The 14,610-nt window shown below is 37.8% G+C and overlaps 1 long non-coding RNA gene across 1 annotated transcript in view; it reads left to right on the forward strand.

Moving 5' to 3' along the window:
• The first annotated feature begins 9,977 nt into the window (after positions 1-9,977).
• Positions 9,978-14,610, forward strand: part of LOC142602116 (uncharacterized) — an 86,538-nt gene continuing 81,905 nt past the window's right edge. The window contains exons 1-2 of the long non-coding RNA XR_012835817.1: positions 9,978-10,111; positions 13,052-13,142. This is a non-coding gene — a long non-coding RNA (uncharacterized LOC142602116). The remainder of the gene's footprint in view (positions 10,112-13,051; positions 13,143-14,610) is intronic.

A 14,610-nucleotide genomic window follows, 5' to 3' on the forward strand; every position in this document is an offset into this window, starting at 1 on the left:
CTGCTTTTTTTGAATTTTTGAGCGTCAGCCATATTCCTCTTGGCAGTTACATGAAGTTGTTCCTGCTCGGCTATTTGTTGTGTTGAGTTACCTTTGAAATTCGTCCCTCTTTTTATGACCACACTCCAGAGACCCTTTTAATAACCTGCCCGGGGATACTACTTCCATGAAAGCTGGGCTTGCTCTGATACACTCTCTGCTTTCTCATCAGATTGTACAAATCCTTCACTGTGATACAACATAGTTTACAGAGAAGAAAACCTAAGATAGCCATGTACTACAGATCTGCTTCGTGCTGTCACCTAAACTAGCCTTGGATCTGGTGACAGCATGGACACTCTCTGCCTTCTTACCATCTGCACTAGGTAAAACAAGTGCCTTTTTTTCTCTGGATTCATCATATGGCCAGCGTTGCAGTATAATGTATGGGGTGCTGAGTAAAAAAAGTGTATTATGAACAGTTTGGAACACGATCATTTATCTATCGGTCCATCATACTGATGATGTATGTATCTAGAACAAATTATCCTTTAAAATAAAAGGGCAGTCTTTCAGATTATAGCATTTTCCTGACGTAAGGAGGTCAAATGCAAGGCCTGAAAAGACTGCTCCTTTCCTTAAAACACACACTCAAAGGTTAAAACCTTTTCTCTATCCCCCAAACATTTCTCAGCCATCTCTGGCAGCGGTGCCTGCGCTCCCCCTCCCGCCTCAGGCACCAGGCCCGTACGCATGGGAGGCAATGGTTTTTCTGAACAAAACGTTGAGTCTTCCTCACAAAAATGTCAAGAAACAAGCTGGGGGAAGCAATACCATGGGTGGAGGCACATCCACAGCCCAGGAGCACCCAGTTGGCCAAATCCCATTTCCTGGAGCTGTGTCCTGAGGGAGGAACCTCTGCCCAGACCCCTGCCTGGTCTGGGAGGGCCTTGCTGGCAGCGCAGTCCCCTGAGGTGCCCAGAGCTTTTCCCTGTCCTTGGGGAAAGGTGTATGTTTGTGTTGGGCAGCGAGCACCCAGAATCATTTAAAGAGAAAATAAATTCCCAAGGAAACGTCTTTTTTTCTTTAAAAAAAAAAAAAAAAGCTGGATAGATTTCCTTGCTTACTGGTAGAAAGCGCAGTTCTTGGCAAGCTGGGCCCTGTCAAGGCTTTACTTACTTGGAACTTCCAACAGATACTTTGGTTAAAAACCCTTAAATCTTTCCTTCAGTTAACAACAGTGTACAGTAAGTAAAAAAAAGAAAAAGAACAATGTGGATTTAAATGAGAAAAGTTTTTCTTCCAGATGAAAATCTTCATGTAACCTACAGAAGTAAAGAATACAGTTTATGTTCACTTTAGTCTGAGGGAAGACTGTGACTAATTAGCCTATCTGTAATGTTTTTGGAGTGATTCCACTATAAACATGCTCTTTATAATTAAACTAATCAGCTGATTTATTGAACCTGCAGTTCAGATTCTGCTTCACTGAAGGGATTTTCTTGCATTTCTTTTAATGATGATCATGGTCTCCTCAGCTGGTGCAGTTTAACTTCAGCAATTCTGTGGAGATAAAAGTTGCTTGCAGGTGTTGCAGAGTAATAGTTTTAAAGTTTGACTCTGGTAATGATCCTTTCAATTTATGAAAAAGCTTATGTAAAACTGACTGTAAGAATTAAAAAGATGTGGGGTTTTTAATTTATTTATCGTATCCTACTTGAGTACGAAGTTTTAGTGGTTTTCAAAATGCTAATGGATGAAGTGTGGTCTGCGGTACAGTGAATACTATGAACTCAGTGAAGCTCTCACAGGCTTCTATGGAAGGATTCATGCTGGATTCTGTGGAATTTGGGTGGGGTTTTGAGCATGGGAATTTCATTTTTACAGTTATCTGAAAAGTGGAATAAGTACTAGTAAGAGTAATTGCTGGATGGAAGATTTTTTCCTGTCTGGTATTTTACAGTTTTCTTTCTCACAGTTGTTACGAAGACTTAGATACAATAATAGTGTAAGTCAATTTATGAAATACATCTGCTACATAGAAAGGAGTTATGGTTTGAAGCTCTGGATTAGAAGTGAAGTCTTTGCCTGCTTCACTGCCTCAAATCTATATGTTTGGTGATATTTTTATTTTTTTTAAATCAGTTTGCATTTGGCACTTCAGCATGGAAGGTTACCTCTTTTATAATACTAATTTTTTAAAAGTTTTTGTTTGAAACAATGTTTAACTGTAGCAGCAGAGATTGCTAGTCACAGACAGAAGGTGGTTGTTTTTTACTGTGTTTCATAAGTATGAAACTAAAAGTATTCTTGGTCCTAAAGAGTGTGAAGTCCTGGGTATGGGAGAAGGTGGTTTCCAGACAGCTAGCACAGGAAGCACTACAGCTGTATTAATCTGGAAGCACATCACAGTGAACTGTGACAATGAACTTGGGCTGAGGATCTCCTTCCAGATTTCTGCAGAAGGATCACTTTTGTCAGTAAAATAACGTAGTTCACAAGGGCCAATGACTTACAAATTCCCTTCAGTATATCTCGATGTGCACTGCAACTTACTCCCTCAAGATGGAGAAAAAAGCTGACAGTATCTTCTTATAACACTTGAAATGAATTGAAATGCAGGGGCACATAGAGACTTAAATGATACTCTCTGATGTCTTGTAATTAATTTGATTTGCAGTGTTGCTGTATTAACAAAATTAAATAACTGTATAGAAGTTTTCTCATTCCCACTAACATTTGGGTATGGCAACTGAGGGAAAAATAGCTACCAGATTCAAGTGGTAATTTTTTTTTGCTTTTTAGAATTCAGCCACAAGCATCATATCAGGTGGCATGGTGAACTTGCCAAAGCTGTATTTTGCAGTACACATGTGGAGAGGGTGGTTTTGATGAAGCGAGCTTTCTGGTTTTGGCAGATGCTTGTTTGAGGGCATGTTAGGGAGTTTCTGAAGAGCAGCTATCTCTGCAGTATGCTGAAGCAGCCTGGAACAGGTTCTACAAACCTGCATCTTGAACCTCTTCAAGAAGGGTCAGAAGCCTTGTTAATGTTACCCAACTGCTCCCCCTTGTGCTAGCTACCAAGGGTTTTGTTCACACACCTTCGTGTTCATAGCCCTACTCTAGAGGTGTATTCGTTTGTACTTTTTTTTTTTTTAAATCTTAATAGTTGATTCATGCAATATACATAGTTTTTTTTATTTTCCACATTGTTGCCTTAAGTAATTTCACATTGAGGGGATCTTTAAGTAAATATACCTCTGATTTTATGTAACAAAACATTTTTTGCTGGACTTTGGTTCTGTACACTTAAATTGACATGATTTTCTGATAGAGAAAATAGTTTTATATGCACACACATGTACATACTTATTAAGATGAAGACCATATTAAAAAAAGACAGTATTTTTAAAAATAGAGTAAAATGCCCTGAAGATGTGCATACCTGCCTTAGTTTCTGGTTCCTTAGCAATGCCAATTTAGCAGTTAGATGACCTTATGTATTCCTAGATACCATGAATAGTCTTGATGCACCTGTACATGTTGAAAAGATGGTACTGAGATTATCTAGGTAAAAATGGCTGACAAACAATTCTTCCTCATATTTAAAGAGAAGTACTCATGGGAAGACTATCTATTATAAAACACTAATTTTAATATTGTAAGCATTAGATGAATCCTCTCTCTTTTACAATATTTTATTGTAATGTCTTTTAGGAGATTGGATGTTTCTTAATACTGCATAAAATACTTATTTTTTTTCTTTTACTGCAGATTATTGAGGTACACAAGATTTGTATACCATATTTCACATACTTAGAGTAAAATTGATTTGAACTTGAGTCCTTGGGTTTTTAAAGCTATACAGCTTATCAAACATTTCTCAATTTATAATTAGTTAAGGTAAAACCAAGCAGAAATTATTAATGAAATCAATGTTATATGCTCTAAGTGTTCTTGAGTTACAACTATTACAATGTTTTGTTGCTGAATGTTTCAGGTCAGTTAATGCAAGTAGTTACAGCCATTAAGGGGTAAAGTTAAACAGAAGGCAGCGTAGATTAACACAGGTGCACAGGACCCTTTGTACAGTAGTCTTCTGCAAATTGAGGCAGATATTCATTAACACAGTGTGGTCTGCCATCTGATGGTATGCGGTTAACATTTTGGTTGCTGGCAGCTGAAGTAATTTAGTAAATGACAAATAGAATTCTTAAATTCTTTCGATGGATTTTTTTTTTTTTTAAAGGTAAAGGGGATACTGCATCCATTTGGTGTCTTTACTGCTGGAAAAATAATGATGAGCAGAAGTTTTTTGTGTTACCTTGGTAAAAGATCCTCTGGAAGTCAAACACTATTAACTTTAACAAAGTAGCTTTGATGGCAGGGAAGAGACAGCTGATACTACACTTCCCTAACAATAAACCACACTGACAGATGAAAACAAACATGTGCGCGATAACATACAGCATTTCAGAGAATGGAGCCAGAAACTAATGTAGGCTGATGTGATCTTTGCTTTCTTTTAAAGCCTATTACTACTTTTGAAATGGCTACTTCTGAAAAGAATTAAAAATTAATTTTGCTTTTATGGCATGTATATCATACTACTGAAGTAGGCAAAATCAAACAGTAAGATGTGCCTCATATTTTGTTGGGCTGTAATTTTTGTAAGTTGGTTTTGATCTTGAAGATAACTTTGCTTAAAATTATACATGATGGCTGATAACTTAATTAGAAGCAGCAGTGTAATCTTTTGTAATGATGACGTGCTTATTCCTTCCTCTCTATATTCTGCTCTCTTTTCCCAGACTTACTTTCTTTTTGCAGTCAATTCTGGACATACTACAACTGCTTTTCATAATTTTTACCCATTTTATTTTTCAGTTCTGTCTTTATACTGAGGACAAACAGACATAGTGTACTTGCTAATATACATAATGCTAAGAAAGGAGGAGGGAAATGTTATTTTTTGCTACTAATAGTTACTTGCTTAGTGTAACTTATCTCAGTCACAGCAGGAGCAAAAATGCAGACTTAAATGTGGCTTCCTGGTATAATAGTCTGATACACTAAAAAAAATTGGCCTTAAAATTGTCAGTAGAGTACACAGCAGTAGTAATTTTCTGCATAGTTGAACACTTGCTGTTTTTTGTAAGGTTACAGACTTATAAAAAGACAAGCACTTTACAGCTGAGGCTGTACTTGTACTGATAGGGACATTTATGTCATGAACTGCATAGACACTTTCATTCATGTTTCATATAAAAGGCTTTGTTTTATTTTCACCCTTTATTTCATTGTAGTTACTCTTCTTTTCTCCTGCTATAAGAGAAGGCCAGGTAGAAAATGCATGTAAGCTAGGAACCTGATTACAGGTGATGAGAACCTCTGTGTGTTCAGTGGTGTGCTGTCGTAGGAGAGGTGGCAGATGCCTTTGCTGTGCTACTGCTTGCAGCCTAGTGGTTAGGGCATTTTATGGAAGGTGTTTTGAATGTTTTTCACCAAGGAGGTTGTTTCTTGCTTTTTGGACACTCTGACTACTGTTAGATAAAGGGTATTGTTTTCACTGGGCTTACTTTCAAAGAAAAGTGAGTCAGTTGTCTATATCCGGAAAGATGACATTGGCATCTGAAGTGCAGGATGGAGTTTTGGGATGTGAGGAAGAGTCTCGCCTAGGAAGGCAGTGGAGTTTCAGACACATCTGAGCACCTACAGCCAAGCATCTTGATGCTGAGCATTGCCATGTTTAAGTCCTGTCATGAGCTGAACCATGCTGTCTGACAGATGTCTCATTGGCAGTAATGCCATGACAGCAGTGTTTCTCTAGTCCAGTTCCTGCTTTTTAAACTGTTAATAGCAAAAGCAAAGTATTTATTTGGGGAAAAGTGTGCTAAGATCAACAATTTTAAAAAGGCTTTAAATCTTACAGCTACAGTTGTTTTAGGATTTATGATGTATCCTAGAAACTACAGAATGTGTATCGAATCTATGCTCTAATAGCACCTGTATACCATAGTCCTTTTTAGAGGAGATTTCCACTGTAGAGTTGATGTCAGCCCCTATTTTCATGTGCATGTTTCTTGTGAGCCGCTTTTCAGACTGGATCTTTCTCATCCAGCCCTCACAGTAGATTTCCTTAGGCTTTACCTTCCCCATGAAGACAGATGCTTTTAAATCAAGAAGACAGAGCAGTTTGTTGCTTATATGACTTGTCAATACGTGCAGAAAGCAGAAGTTGTTTGCTTTTACTGATAATGTTACCATGTGTTGTAAGAGCACCATTCTTATTTGGGCAGGTGAATTCATGGGCTTGGTTCTTATGAAGGCAGACGTGATACTTTAAAAAAAAGTCAACTGATAGAGCGAGAGGTACACTGGCAAACGCAGTAAAATGGTATTGCTGAGGGTACTGCTGCTCTGCTTTTAGGAACAAGGTGTTTTGTTGACTTATAGAAGTAGGCTGTGGTGGTACCACACCAGAGTGGGGTTCGTCTGTCCCTAGCTGGAGATGCTTGAATGAAAACTTGTGTGCCTTATGTGTGGTGTGGTGCTACACAGCCAAAGGCAGGGCTTTTTCACTAGCAGAGGGTCTTACTGCAGAGGGTGAGGAGATGGCCAAATACCTGGTGCTTTTCACATGTCTGATTCTGCATCAGGAGAAAATGTTTGTAGAAGGTGCTTGAGGTCAGAGCGGAAGCTGCAGCAGCAGTGTTAACAGTCAACTCTGAACGGTATTTCTTATCAGCCCCTGACTTTTGATTAGCTGCTTGGTGCTTGCACGTAGCTTCTGAGTACGTGTATTGCTTACTCGTACTATGCAGTTCATCATTTTTTGGACTTAGCAAAGGCTAGTTCTGTTATTTACTATTACCTATGTTTTTCCTAACTAAAATTTAAAAAAATGCTTTAGATTATTTAAGTGGAATACCTGATGTACTATTCTAGAATACAGAAACTAGTAAGTCTTCTAACCTCAGTTTTTTCTTTTTCTTTTTTAATCTCCACCCCACCCCCACCCACCCCCCCACCATTGAATACCTCAGGTTACAATAGACTGATAAACTTGGCCTCAAAGGATTAATACAGGGAAGAATCCTATATTCTCATTTTGTCCCCTTTCCCCAGCCCCCCCCATTATCAGGCTGATCCTTTTCCTGAGTCATTCCGTATTTCCTTTTCCAGGATGCCTCATATTCAGGATCTTCAGGTGTTGGTTGAATTGGTGTCAGATTTCCTGAAATAGATACTTGAACTTGTACATGCTACACATTGCTTTTTGAGGTCCTGCTTTACCTTTATCACATGGTAATCTTATATTATTTCCCTTACAACATTTTAGTTATTGTATAGTAGCTGAAATGATATGTATGTAAGATTTCTGGTCTGCTGCTTTGCCTTATTTTGGCATGTGAGCTTTGCAAAGGGGGATGCTTTGCATGTAGGAAGAAGTGATTTTAATTTGGCTTATGCTGAATACAAATACAGTTTGAGATTGCACAAGAGCTCTGCCCTCTTGTGTTCACTTGGAAAAGCAACCAAAGAATAAGAAAATAAAGTAAGCCTACTGAAATTGAGTCGGTAGGAATTAATATATCATGCATCCTCTGTCTCATATTTGTTGATATGAAAGCATTCTGTTAATTAAATCCTTATTTTATTGTAAGTTAACAAAGATGGATATAAAACCAAAATGCAGTGAATTCTGAGTTCAGCTTGTTCTCAGTGGGGTTGTTGGTATTTTTAACTTGTCTCCATTAGGCTAAAATCTGTAACATAATAACTGTAATTCAGTGGTTTTCATGTTTGTCAAAATTCCAGTTTAGTTTATTCACAGTTGCAGTGGAATATATTTGTGTATGGATTTTTCCCATGCATTTTTAAATACTAACTTTAAATTGATGTGTCTATTGTGCACCTCTTTCCATGTTTTTTTAGGTTTATTTCCTGTAGAGAATTGAAATATATGTAAGTCATGTTTTAGGTTGACCTCTTCTTTTGCATGACTATATTTTGGTTTGCATGAAGTATCATCATTTTAGAAACAGTATTGTTATATTTTGTGAGCATTAAGTTTTTCACTTGTGATTTTTGGGAGCATTATGATTACACCGGGGAGGGGGTGTGTGTGTATCTTGTGACATTGCTGAATATCTATATAGCCGTGTCCTTTTATATGTAATACTCGTAACACCTCAGTCAGGACTTGTTTATTGCAGATCAGTTGTTGCCTTGCTGGTTTGTGGTACTGTGGGAGGGAATCAGTCTGGGAAAGAAACAGAGGTTTGCTTCATTGGGATTATGATCTGTAAAACTGGAGTGGCTCTAACATGATTTTAGGTGTCATTAGAAATCAGAGCTGATTTGGCTAAGTCTTTGTGAACCTTTTGATGAATCTAATCTGAGTTTCTTGTCAGCCTGACTAATTTCAGAGGTTTTCTTTCGCAGGAAATCACATTGTATATTCGCCCTGTAGGGACTTGGACCCAGATATAGAATGTGCATATGAAATGAGATCATTTGCTGGCTTGGAACAAATATTGTTCTGTAGCTTAGGTTGATAGTCTGGTTAAAAACTGAGATGTAGGTTGTATAACGAACAGATAAATCTTGAAGTCTGAGTGAATTGTCAAATACTATGAAGGATAAGATTTTAGTTTAAGGAAGAATGAGGCTTTTGAAGTAAACATGTAGAACTTTTAGATGCTTTTATAAAAAATAAAACATATATATACCTGAGAGGTTCAAAAATCATGTCCAGATTGATACTGTGTATATTTGAGCAGTGTTTATATGAAAACATTTTCCCATTTGGAGTATAACTGATGGCTTAATGTATGTTTAAAAAAAACAAAAAAACCCAAAACAACCCACAAAAAACCCCCAAACAAACATAACCCCCCCCAAACAAACCAACCCTCTAAAACAACAAAAAAACCCGCACCAACAAAACCAAACAAAACCCCACGCAACACCACCACCAACCTCTCCCCCCTTATTCAACAATAAGAATAGAAGTTCACATACCATAAATCTGATAATTCACTTTACTAACAATACCCAAGACAAAAGAAATAGCTGTAGCAAGAAAAGAGTTTTTTAATAGGGTTACCCCTTTCTCTCATCTTGGTTGGTGTAACTTAGGTCAAAACAAAGATGTTTGCTTCATGTTTATTTTCTTTAATTGTGGGACAGCTTTGCTGTATCTTGTAAAGTGAGAGCCCAGCTCTGAGAAAATCACTGTGTTTTGGTCTGCACAGTATTCTACTAATCATTACAGCTAATACTTGTAGATCACACATGCTGTAACAAAACCAACAAAAAACCCAAATAACTTGGTCATTGGTGGAAATATCCACTGCAGTTTAATGCTAAGTATAAATCATTTGTGATCTTTGCTTCTGTAACTGAAAGCAAAAGCTAGTTTGCGGCATGTGTTTCCTACAGAAGCCTGGAAACAATAAGGTTTTGGAAACATGAGTTAAGTGTAAGGCTTTGTTTCAGCTCTGTGTGGAATCAATGCAGTGAAATTAAGCAACGTGCTAAGGACTGATCTGGGCTATCTGTTTATATCACCAGTTTATATCATTGTTTTGTGGCATATTGCCTTTGAGACTGAGGAGATGACAGGCCTCAGTTTAGAATTACGATTATTTGTGTGACCTGTCCCTAAACTGTATCTCATCTGAGAATTCAGGACATCTCACTAGCTCGTGGTGTAGGAGAACATCCACCTTCTACAATTCTCAGGGACAAGTTTTTCAGGAGAAGAAAACTGGATCACATAGACTTGTATGTTTATGTTCACTCTTTCCAAAGCTTAGTATTTTCTAATATTTGATGATCTTGGAAGGGTCTCTTACAACCTAAATGATTGTATGATTCTGTGGAGATATGGGCTTACCAGTAAGGCAAGATTTTTAGTCCACTGCAATTTTTTCCTTTGGGCAGGTTGGTCTTTAGTTGTCTTACTGTGCTGGATCCAGTGTGGTCACCTTACAGGGCAATTATGCCTGCCTAGGCAGCTCTTGACTACGTTCCTCACCTTGGCTGCTGTTTTCATTCTCTTGCTTGAGCCATGCAAGTCCTGCGCCTGAACAACAGATGGCTGTGGTACCTGCCAAAATGAATGGTGAGCTTTTCATTGTTACTGCCAAGATGTTTCTGCCTGAGATTGTTAAAGTTTCTTTAAGAAAAGGCAGTGAATTGCTGTTAAAAGGAATCCAGAGAAAGATGGGATAGGAGTACCACATGGTATCAGTGTGGAATTGGGGCACATAGAAAAAAACCTGTAATTTCCTGTATAAATCTGCTTTCTCTTCTTTGGCTGTTTCAAGTTATGTTAGCTTTGTATAAGCTTATTATTTCTCTTCAGGTATCCAACATAATCTCTTCGTGTTACCCACATGTAGTTAAAACGGTCATATAACCCTTTGCTGTGATCTTCCTGATCCTGTAAATTATAGCATTTGGAATTACTCTGTAGTTGGGCAAGTATCCAAAATGTCTGGGTTTGATGCTCAAAAGACAAAAATGTTGCTGCTGGGTCCCAGAACAAGTGTTCAGTTCCTGTGAATTTGATGAAGGGTGGTTAGCCTGTAAAATGAAAATCAGTGGCACTATGGTAAGTTAATATTGCAGAGGCCACGCTGTGTGACTTGAAATGTGGCAATGTTGCAAGACCTTGAGAAAGGATACATTGAGAAGGCAAGTTGAGGAATGCCATTGTATAGTGCAGATTTTCATGAGCGGACGAGTTTTTGTCATGTTTATGAAGGATTGAAATGAGCCCCTGCTACCTGAAAAAAATTTTTGAAAACACACTTTTGATTGCCTATGGACTGTAGTTGGTCAGTTAATTTGAGTATAACTGACTATTTCTAAAGTAGAGTGAAAACAAATAGAGTCTTACTTTTGGAGTATTGTCAAAGATATGGGAAAATACTTTGGTAGTTTGAGGCTGGACTAAGTGACCCAGGAGTCTATATATCCTTAAACAATGTGTATGCTTTGTGCATATAGATCATTTTAGAACTGATACTCAGCATTGTTACATGGTTTCAACAGAAAACCCAAGGGTCCTTTTAATCTTTAAGCTCTGAAATAACTCGTTCTGTGCTTTAGAATTAAGGGTTGGTTTATTTGCTTTTTGGTTTGTAGGGAGAAATTTATATACTATAACATTTTTTCTTTTAGTTTTAAGGCTTTCTTAGTATTGTGGCATATTCTCAATCTGTTCAGAGTTCTTGGGCCACCTAAGCATAAACAGAGCAAGTAAAAGGAGCTATGGTAGTAGAATTTTCTCCTTCTGTAGTTTCTGAGCCAGCATTAATTATGACTGGCTTGCTTTGTTGGTGACATAGATGTGATCCCTTAGAGTAAATAGGAAAAGTGCACAAAAGGGAAATTAGATGGGATCACGTACATCTCCTTGTTGCCCTCCAAAAATGTGTAAATGTTCCCAAGAACCAAACTGTGATCTTGAAAACCCCAGCGCATATGCTGTTTTATTCTAGTTATGTCTAGACTGCACACTCCATTTGATTTTTGAAGTTCTGCAGATACTAGAATTGCATATTTCTGCATGCCCCAAACTGACCCCCGCTTCATTAGTCTGGGGCATATAGGACTGACTGGATCCAAGGTGGAGGATCTAACAGGTATACTCTGGGAGCTCCTGGTGGTGCTGGTTGGGTGATCAGGCTCTCCACAAAACACAGGGCTTGATACCACTTTCCTCTGAAACATAACTGAAGGAGATGGAAAACAACTTCTTTCTTCAATCGTTCTAGCTGGAGCCATTTGCCCTAAAAGTAAGAGACCCAACTTCAGTTTTCTCTGCAGCTTGGCAGTAGTCTGAAGTTCTAGGCCAAGCCTTTGGGTCCAGTTAGTGCTTTAGTACGTAACTTTTAGGCACATCTTTTATGGGATCGAATTGTAATTCTCCCATAGCTCCCAGCGTGCTACTAGTTTATCCTCTTCTTTTGTATGTAGGTCTGTAAGAAATCAAAACAAGTACACCGGTGTTAGCCACAGCTTTCTTTTGCCTGCATACCCAGAATTGATTTATAATCTTGATGTTGTCAGCATCTGACTCGAATTAACTGGATAAATGAAGCTGAGATCTTGACTGAATTAGCAGTTGAAGAATGCATCTTACCAGAAGCAGATGGAGAAAAAAACCAGTGTGTTTAGTTTATGACTGTTCCCCTGGTTTATGGCCATTTCCTATTTTTAAGGGAAAAAGTTCTGCCAAATCAATTCTTGTCAAATGCTAATTAAATTATAGTGATGATTAATCCCAATGTAAATACATTATTTCAATGTTTAGGGGAGTTATAAATAGTTTGAAGACTTAAGAGCCATTGTGAATATATACATAATCTGGCATGCATTTGGGAGAGAGAAAATGCCAATTAGATAATCCAGTGACAGCTTATATAGTTTAATTTATCCCTTGTAAATCGTGTTTTTGTTATTAGCCTCTATTAGCAGATAGAACTTAGCTAAATCTTTTTGTTGGTAAAAAAATTCCTTATAGTGACATTTATACTGTCCTCTTTATTGTCTGTCTTTTCATACTAGAAATCTTACAGTTTTACAGAAAAGCAAGTGTTGCCATTTCTGGGCTGTGGAAAAAGAAAGTGAAGCAGGAAGGTACTCCCTAGGGTCACTGAACAGGCTGAGAATAAAATCCATGTCTGCTAGCTAGCTCCATCCAGTGCCTTAAATACTGTGGAAGGAATATCCTTTCATGGCAATTCCTACTGCATATGTTAACAAAGTGAGCAAGCAGGTTCAGTGATTGCATTACCCTATGTACAGTTTGATTCTTAACTTCAACTAGTATGTGAACAATGTGTGTGTGTGTGGAAAACTACCATGTGAAAATACTGCATTGTTAATCTAAAAAAAAAAAACGCCAAGCCTTGCTTTCAGAATATCTTATCTGCTGCAAGGACAGGTCAGCCCCTTACTCATCACTGGTGAAAAAACTTCCTTGAAGAGGTAGTGAGCCTTGGTGAAGAGCTGTTAACACTGTTACTATGCTGCATAACTTGTTTTTTTCCAGCCAGCCGCTCTGGTCACCAGTCAGTGCTCCTCAGGAATGTGTTTGGAGGCAACCTTCAGGGAAAGCTCCATTCGGGTTCCAGATTGATGAGGTAAAGCAACAGACCTTAGCATTTCCTTAGTTCATCACAATGGCGCCTGCAACACCTCAGTTCACCACTGTGCTGGCAGATGTATAAAACAAAGTTGGAGGTTAATTTATTGGTAGTGGAGAAGAGATCTCTGCTCCTTCATCTGCACTGTTCTATGAATTATATGCTTATGCAAGGTGAAATGCTGAATTTTTCTATGCACTGTAATTTATGGTGCATTTGCTGCTAACAGATAAGAAAGATTTGCCAATTTTCAGTCATGCACACTACATATACAAGCTGGGAATAAATATTTTTTTGGCTTTTATTGGAAGGTTCAAAATTATCTGGATGTGAAATGTAAGATAATGTTATACACTCCCAGTATCTGTAGCCTTTTGAAGAAAAAAAAAAAGTTTATCTTTCCTACCACAATAAAGCAGTTTGACATTAAAAGTAGAGCTGTTTCTAATAAACAAACAAAACCCCCTTGCTGTAGACTACTGCATCTGCCATAGTATGGAAACAAATACTATGTGCATAAAAGTGACAGCTAGTGCAGAGAACATAACAGTATCCTGTTACGCATTTGCATCAATTATACAGGGCAAAACACTGTGTCACCAAGGGAGCATTCTGTAGTGGCCACCAGTGTTTTCCTAGGTGAAAGGGTAATTATTTTGCTGTTAGTTCTTAATTTATTAATAGTCAGCACTGAATGTTAGGGTAAAGAATTATTCCAAACACACTGACAGATCAACTGTGTGGAAGATGTAGTGATTTTGCTGCTGATAAGAAAAGCTATTAGTGTAAAGATAAAGGTCAGTTTGGAATCTGAATGTTGTTGAGTGGCATTTAAGAAAAAATGAAAAGTGAAATGAAACTGTACGGGAATAACCTGGTACAAGTCTACAGAGGTAAGTGAAACTTTAGATTGCCATTCCAGCTAATCATTCTGATTGTACTAGTATTATAAAAGAAACAGTCAAGAGCCCAATCCAATTTACATTTAAACAAAGAAAAAAAAGTCCAACCTTGAGAACTTGGACTCAGTCTTGAAAGTCAGCCCTAAGTGACTAAAGCAGTTATTATTAAAGATACATTCAATCCTTTATTGTGTTTATATTATTTCTGTTTCTTCAGAGATGGACAATCCACTTTATTTGCTGTTTGGTTTTTTTGATAAGTGTTGACTTCTAAATGTGAAATGGCAGACACTTTGCTTTAAAAAAAAAAACAAAACACACCACAGACCCCTGTATTTCTGTGACTGGAATTCCTTGCACCAGTAATGACTTCCTTAACTTGCTGTGGATGCTGTATGTTTTTGTAAGTAGTGATCATGTGTTTCCATCAGGTTTTCTAAAGTGTGAGCTGATTAGTGGCCATTTTGAGGGGGGATGGAAGGGCTTAAAATACGTATTTGTTTTTGGTATTATGTCTGAAAAATTGGGTGAATCACTTTCTTCAGCCCATATGCCTCAAGAAG

Source organism: Balearica regulorum, chromosome 5 (genome assembly GCF_011004875.1).
Source record: "Balearica regulorum gibbericeps isolate bBalReg1 chromosome 5, bBalReg1.pri, whole genome shotgun sequence".
Lineage (NCBI taxonomy): Eukaryota > Metazoa > Chordata > Aves > Gruiformes > Gruidae > Balearica > Balearica regulorum.